The 7,010-nt window shown below is 38.5% G+C and overlaps 1 long non-coding RNA gene across 1 annotated transcript in view; it reads right to left on the bottom strand.

The window, feature by feature from the left end:
* Positions 1 to 1,870: 1,870 nt before the first annotated feature.
* The window catches only part of LOC104959327 (uncharacterized), a 27,119-nt gene continuing 21,979 nt past the window's right edge, over positions 1,871 to 7,010 (bottom strand). The window contains exons 3-5 of the long non-coding RNA XR_799851.1: positions 4,236 to 4,304; positions 2,773 to 2,826; positions 1,871 to 2,060 (exon numbers count right to left, since the gene is read on the bottom strand). This is a non-coding gene — a long non-coding RNA (uncharacterized lncRNA). The remainder of the gene's footprint in view (positions 2,061 to 2,772; positions 2,827 to 4,235; positions 4,305 to 7,010) is intronic.

The following is a 7,010-nucleotide window of genomic DNA, read 5'->3' as shown; positions in this document are numbered from 1 at the left end:
CCACTAGCACCCTCCCCGTCCCGTCGACGCTCGCGACACAGAGGGCCTCATCATATAACTTTGCGTGGGGCCACAAGTTGGCCCTGCACTCTAAATCCAATATTCACTCTCCTTCTATCTCTGCTTTGGTCTCCACCAACTCCTGAGGAAAAGTAATCTGGCTCTTTAGCTGTCCAAAATATAGCTAACTTCACCAGCTAGGTGCTAACTTTTCATTGAATGCCGTTTTGAGCCATGAAACCAAAACAATCGGCTGAAATACACAAAAATGCCTGGAGAGTGGAGGGTGACAGCAAAGTCGAAATTAGATTTTTGTGTACTTGTATGTTCAAATTTATATAAAAAGTGTATCAGTGCCGCTTTAAGGCAAGACTAGTGGAATAGCTGAACAGCAGCCAATATGAAGATGATGGTAATAGAATACATATTTTTATATATATATATATATATATATATTATAATGGTACAACGGTGAGGAGTCATGAAGACATTGAACTAACTCAGCAATGTCAGTTACACAGCACTGTCTATCCAACCATAATGTTACGCCCAGACCTAGGGGAACCTAGGCGCAGCATAAAATGCACTCTCCCCACTTCCCAAGAACACGGACGCCAAAACGTTTGGTACATTTATTTACCCAAAATTATTACACACCGGAGTAGCAAAACCACAAAACAAAGAAAGCTTTTAACACAAAATCTTAACTATCAAATGAGAAAAATAAACGTACAAAAATCTTACCTACTCTAATGCAAAAAACAGGAGAAAACGAATTATCCAGAAGGAAAAAAGAAAGGGTTTTGCACTCCTAAGCAAAATAAATAAAGCGTGTCTAACAAAGACAGGTTTAGTAGCTTTTCTCACAACACGGGAGAAAGGACCGGCATACGGTATAATTAAGCAATCAGTGTAACAGGACAGACATCGCAGCGCAGATGTGTGTTGGGTGTAGGAGAAGTCTAGTCGGAGAGAGGCCGAGGAACTGCACGGCTGCAGTTAAATATCCTCTGTTCTTCAGGTGGACCAATCAACAGGTTGAAGGTAGCTAATCAGCTTAACGGGCACCACCTGTTGCTCACACACACACACACACACACACACACACTCATAGACACAGGAGGGAAAAATGTCCACACACATGACCTAACGACCCAGGGTCGTAACAGGTCTCCACCAACTCCTGAGGAAAATTAATCTGGCTCTTTAGCTGTCCAAAATGTAGCTAACTTCACCAGCTAGGTGCTAACTTTTCATTGAATGCCGTTTTGAGCCATGAAACCAAAATAATCAGCTTAAATACACAAAAATGCCTGTAGAGTAGAGGGTGACAGCAAAGTCGAAATTATATTTTTGTGTAATTGTATGTTCAAGTTACCAAATTTATATAAAAAGTGTATCAGTGCCGCTTTAAAGCAAGACTAGTGGAATAGCTGAACAGCAGCCAATATGACCAATTAGAAGATGATGGTAATAGAATACATATTTTTATATATATATATATATTATAATAATGGTACAACGGTGAGGAGTCATGAAGACATTGAACTAACTCAGCAATGTCAGTTACACAGCACTGTCTATCCAACCATAAGCTACTAGTAATACTAGACAAAGTAAGTCTATAGCAGCATAACCTCTTATTCTATTGATTTCAGCAAGGGTGGCTTCAATTGTTTTTTAATCCAACGTATTATGTTTAAAGGGAGTATAAGATTATGTCTATCAAAAGTTAGACTGAAAATAAGTTAGACTGAGAAATATCTCTTCCTGTTTCTATACCAACAGGACAACATTCCTGCTGACAGCATTGAGCATTGATAATCCTGTCACTCCCTATAGGAGCCTGTGTTAAAATGCAGCGCTGATGTTTGCCTTTGTGAAAGGCCTTTATTATTAAAGTGCCCTCACCTGCTAACATTACAGCCCGTAAACAACATGAATGATGTGCTGAGCACTGAAGCCCAACACACATTTATTAAATTACACTTTTCAGCCACACATCAGCTTTCTCCTTTGATTCATTTCCTTTAATGAGTTTGCTGATGTAGACTGGCATGCTGTAATGAAAAGGAAAAGACAAGCAAGCAGGAGAGCCATAAATAAGTCTCAGAACATGAGGAATAATGACAGGAGTTTAATGTCCAATTAGATTAAAAGGATCTCTGACACAAAAGCAGGATGCTGAGTGCACTGCTCAATGAGCCTGTGAGCGACATTGATTAACGCTAAACGGATCTATTACTCTCATCCAAGGTACTGATCAACAGCACTACCTGCCACCTCTCTAACACTACAGATGTGTGTGTAGTTGCACCTATATCCATGCATGCAAATGTACATTAAGTGGGTTATGGATTAACACAACGGACTCATTTTCAAAAAAAGATTCCAGCATTGTGTGTGTAATTCTGAAGGACATCCAGGTAGGATTATGCCTTCCCTTCTGTTTTGCTTCCTTATGTCATTGTGTAAACAGAGGACACGCTAACCCAGGCAAGTTTTGCAATCTATTACCTCTGATATATGAGTTTCATAAAGCACAGTGGAGTTTTCTCCTTGGGAATCCTAGCTGAGACCTGATAGTGCTCCATTATTGGCTTTACCGGAAGAAAAAAAACGTGATAGTGGGATGGGTTGTCCGTCTATCATCACATTTGTTTTCAGTTACTTGTCAAAGGCTTCAGCCCTCATTTTGTATTTGAGCGGAACATTATAGAGACGGTTTGCAGAGGTGCTAAAATATGCTTTGCTGCAGGGGAAGGAAACTACCTTGCAGATGTGGCTCCTCCTTATTCTGCTGACAAAGCTTTGTGGATCTTTCCTCTGTTGAGGGGAGAAACAGTAGATGGGAGGATGAGAGATGTCCTCTGGAGGAGTATGTCAACACCTTCGACATATAACCCGACCTACATTAACATTCACAGTTCACAGGATCTGGTGCACATAGATGAAAGAGGCACTATTATGTAACAGACTGTATTGAATGTGTATAATGTGTAGTTTCCTTTGAGGTCTGGAGATGCTCTCTGGGACCTTTAAAGTATTCATTATAGGCCATGTGTGACTTGTTAATAATTTACATGAGATGTAAAAATCATAGCTAGATGTTTTATGTAATGTACTGTAACTATTTTTTAAGTCATTATCATTGTTCCTATGTTGCTTTTCTAATAAACACAGTGTGTGTCGAATCTCATTTCCACAATTCAGGCATCGAGGGAGTAGCTTTCATTCATCCTTGAAAGAAAACCTGCGTCATGCTTCTTCAAAATGTAGAAGACAATGGCTTGAATTAGAGAAGATTGATTTATAATGGGACAAAAAGAACTGGAACAAATTACAATGGGTAACATGAAGTCACTGTTAGTACAGTCTTACTGTGAGAGCCTTTTCCAGCCAAGAAGGGAAAAGGCACTGCCTGTGTGTCCTTTCTAAACTATGGTTATTTTGTAAGTAATCTTGTTTAGAGCCTCATTAACAAAACAGGATACAGATTCGCTACTGAACTAATGGTGTAATGCCCAATATTTAAATGCTTAAAAATATACTGTGTCATTTAGTTGTCAGTTATGTCAGATGAAGTATTGTACCAAACAATGGAAGGGTTTGCTGAAGTCAATGAGCTACATTATTATTTCTTTAGGTCTGGGGAGAAGGTTTCATCATGTAAGAAAGAAAATCTGATATTCAAGATTCAAGGGCTCCCACCCCCCTCCACCTAGGGTGCCCATCTTGTAAGTCAACAGTAAATTGTACATGCACAATTGTAAGGCATGGGAGTAATCTGTGGAGGTCAAGAGACTCTGATCCCACTCTCCTTGACAAGCGTCTGCCTTCTACAGAAGAACTGGCTTATCTGTGATTTTCAACAGAGAAAAGATGACACAAATCTATAAAGGGAGGAGGTCAATGTGGGTGAACCATTGAAATAAGGCAGGCAGGACATTAAAGATCACATCCCATTATACACTTCATAGGCCACTTGTCATTGAACGCATAGCTATGGGAATAAGAATGATGATATATCTCATGCTTATGTAATTATAAGTCAATATAAATATGTGCAGAGGGTCATGAGAACATAAACGTTTATAGAGCCGCATTGCAGGAAGTATTCATGGTAATCACAGTCCACATTCGAATTCAGACCATGTTCACTCATTTACTTGGTCTCATGTATTATTGCTTAATTACAGCATGCCAGTCACATAATGTTTTGATTACATACTTACATCTGAAATTGCAGCCGCCACACTTTCACACTCAACAGAAGCCTGAAGCCATATCCACATCAAACCACTCTGAAAATAGAATTTGATTGGTGTGAAATGCATTGTTGCTGTTTGGAGCAAAGTCAATCACATCTTTCTACAATATTTGTAAAGCAAAAGTCTAATTTATGAAATGTCTCATGAATGTTAACTACTTTTGAGCTGATAGAAAATATATATGTTTTTGGTATCCATCTTTGTTCTCTCCAGTTTAATTTATACTTCTTCTCAACTATAATTCAAAGTTGAACTTTTTACTCCTCTACTGTACATTCATTTGATTAATCTTTTCAGGGTGAGATTAAAGATACAAAATATAATACATTTTCAATTATAGGTTAGAAAAGAGGGGGGCCTATGACCTTATATGACAATACAATGTCCTTCAGGAGAGAGCTAAGTGTCTACAAAGAGAAGATACTTTTGAGTGGATATTGAACTGTCCAAAGGTTATGTCTTGTCATCTTTCCGTTTATTTTCATGAACAGAATTTAATTTAAACAAAAGCCCATAGAATGCCATCGTGTCAGTCAATGAGTTTCACTATTTGCTCTATATTGGGCTGCATTAATTGATGTATGGCAATCTCTGTCGTATACTATCCAGTCCCAACATATAATCATCTTATAAAGAGTTGTGTGGAGATAATATCAGGCTCTTTAGACATAGATGCAGTTAGATGCTACTAAGATAGCAAACAGATCATTAATAAGATATTATTTCCTGAGAGTAGCTGCTGCCAGAAGAGGTTGAGTATTAAAACCATTTCAACACAAGGAGAAAAAAGAGGTTAACAATAATTCTGTATGTAAATGTATTTTGCAATATTTTAACCAAGCAGGCACACGGTCGATGTCAGTGTGGTATATAAAAACATAACAAATAGCCAAGATGAAATAGCTTCTTCATTAAATGATGGTAAATACACTGCCGGTTTCTCAACAGTCTATGAGTTCTAAGTACCTCTAAAACACTTGGTTTGTGAGACCATGCTACTCACCTTGTGGACTTTATTATTGAGCAAGGTGAAGAAAAACATCCCAAATGATTGTGCTCTGGCAGTGCAGAAATAGTGCAGTAGTTGCACTGTTGCAGCAGAAACACATCAGCTACAATTTTCCATATAGGTTCGAATCAATTTGTCTTTTCACTCTTCATAAATGCCTCACCTAGCAAATCTTACTGCTTCATTTATTTCTTTGCAGTGGATAAAGTCACAAACACACACACCCACACTTTTCTATATCTGGATCTTCCCTTCCTCTTCATAGCATTCAATTTGGTATCACCAAGACAACTACACTGCACAGTTCACTTGATCAGCAAAGTTTCTTTCACTTACTTTTAAACACTTTAAGAAATTAGAAACATTTACTGAAAATGTTTTTAATTTCTCGTCGAAAGGCCAGATAATATTCATCGCATGTATCTAGAAATAATTTCTATCAAGTATTATCGACGGGTCATGTCAAAACATTGTATATTATTGATGCTGATGTATTTTTGTATAACTAAGGAATATTAAAAGGAGAAGAAATGTCTATCAAAGCCTCAGTTATAGTAGAGAATTCGCTATTTTGGAGCAGTAAAATCACAAGTAACATCGTTCTAATAGCGGAAAACTTAATTAACTAGGTGAGCCTTGGGGGCTCTTACGAAATGCCTCCCCAAGCAACAGCATAGAGCAAGAATGACCCCCAGCTACCAAAGACCTGCTTACTGATACAGAAAATATGATTGCTTTTCATATCCCAGTGAATTTTCAACATTTTACCATTTTACCTCAGGACACACAGTCGCTCAGAACCCATTAGAATAGGTGCATTGCAGGAAAAGGGGCAGTGCATGTGGGCGTTATTAGCTAAATTAATTTTAATAAATAACTGAAACATAATGAAACATAAGACAATATGAAAGACGAAATTAAATGCTTGTTGAAGTATGCAAGGCAGATAATGGGATACAGTAGCGAAACAGATGCGTTTAAGGAGGTGCGTAATACTGCATGTTCAATTTATATGTAAATCAATCCACCTAATAGAATGACCTCGGCCAGGTGCCAGAGGATAGGAAAACGATCCCTCCCAAAAACATTTTTTGATTTTGGAAATCTCATGAGCTTTTACAGGAAGAGGGTAGCCTGGTGCTACAATAAGCCATTAGAGAACAAGCTAACGAGGTGATTTATTTGAGTTAAGCTGAGAATTTTGCACAGAAGTACACTATATACATTCGTACTGTAGCTAAGTCTGCACAGGGTGCCCATATATACAGGAGCCTTCAGCAGGAAGTAAGCTCCTCTTCCCACCCATGTCAGTATGAGGTTGATCTATTGACGACCAGCATGCCACAGCTCTATCTGCCACAGTTCCATGTCACTTTTTTTATCCTGCTCCATCCTGAACCAGAGATACCTAGTGTCTGCTTCACTGACCCTCCTTGTTAGAGAGACACAAGAGGATAATCAAGACAGAACAAATGATGTGCTGCGAACCCCCTGCTGTGTGACCTATGACCCAGTCGGGATGGCAGACTGTCTACATTATATTTGTGACAACTACTGTATTGATTAAAAGTATATATGGTACAATCAGATAATGCTATGCATATTTCAACAACTCTTTTCTATTATATGTCGATGTGCTCCGTGGAGTAAAAACTCCCACTGTCTATCAGTCTCTAATGGTGTGGAGCAGTGGGAGGCCAGGACACCTGCGTCTGCTGCCTGATAATGAA

The sequence above is a fragment of the Notothenia coriiceps genome, unplaced genomic scaffold (assembly GCF_000735185.1).
Source record: "Notothenia coriiceps isolate Sejong01 unplaced genomic scaffold, NC01 NC01_scaffold00030211, whole genome shotgun sequence".
In the NCBI taxonomy this organism is placed as follows: domain Eukaryota; kingdom Metazoa; phylum Chordata; class Actinopteri; order Perciformes; family Nototheniidae; genus Notothenia; species Notothenia coriiceps.
This window is presented reverse-complemented; position numbering and strand designations above follow the sequence as displayed.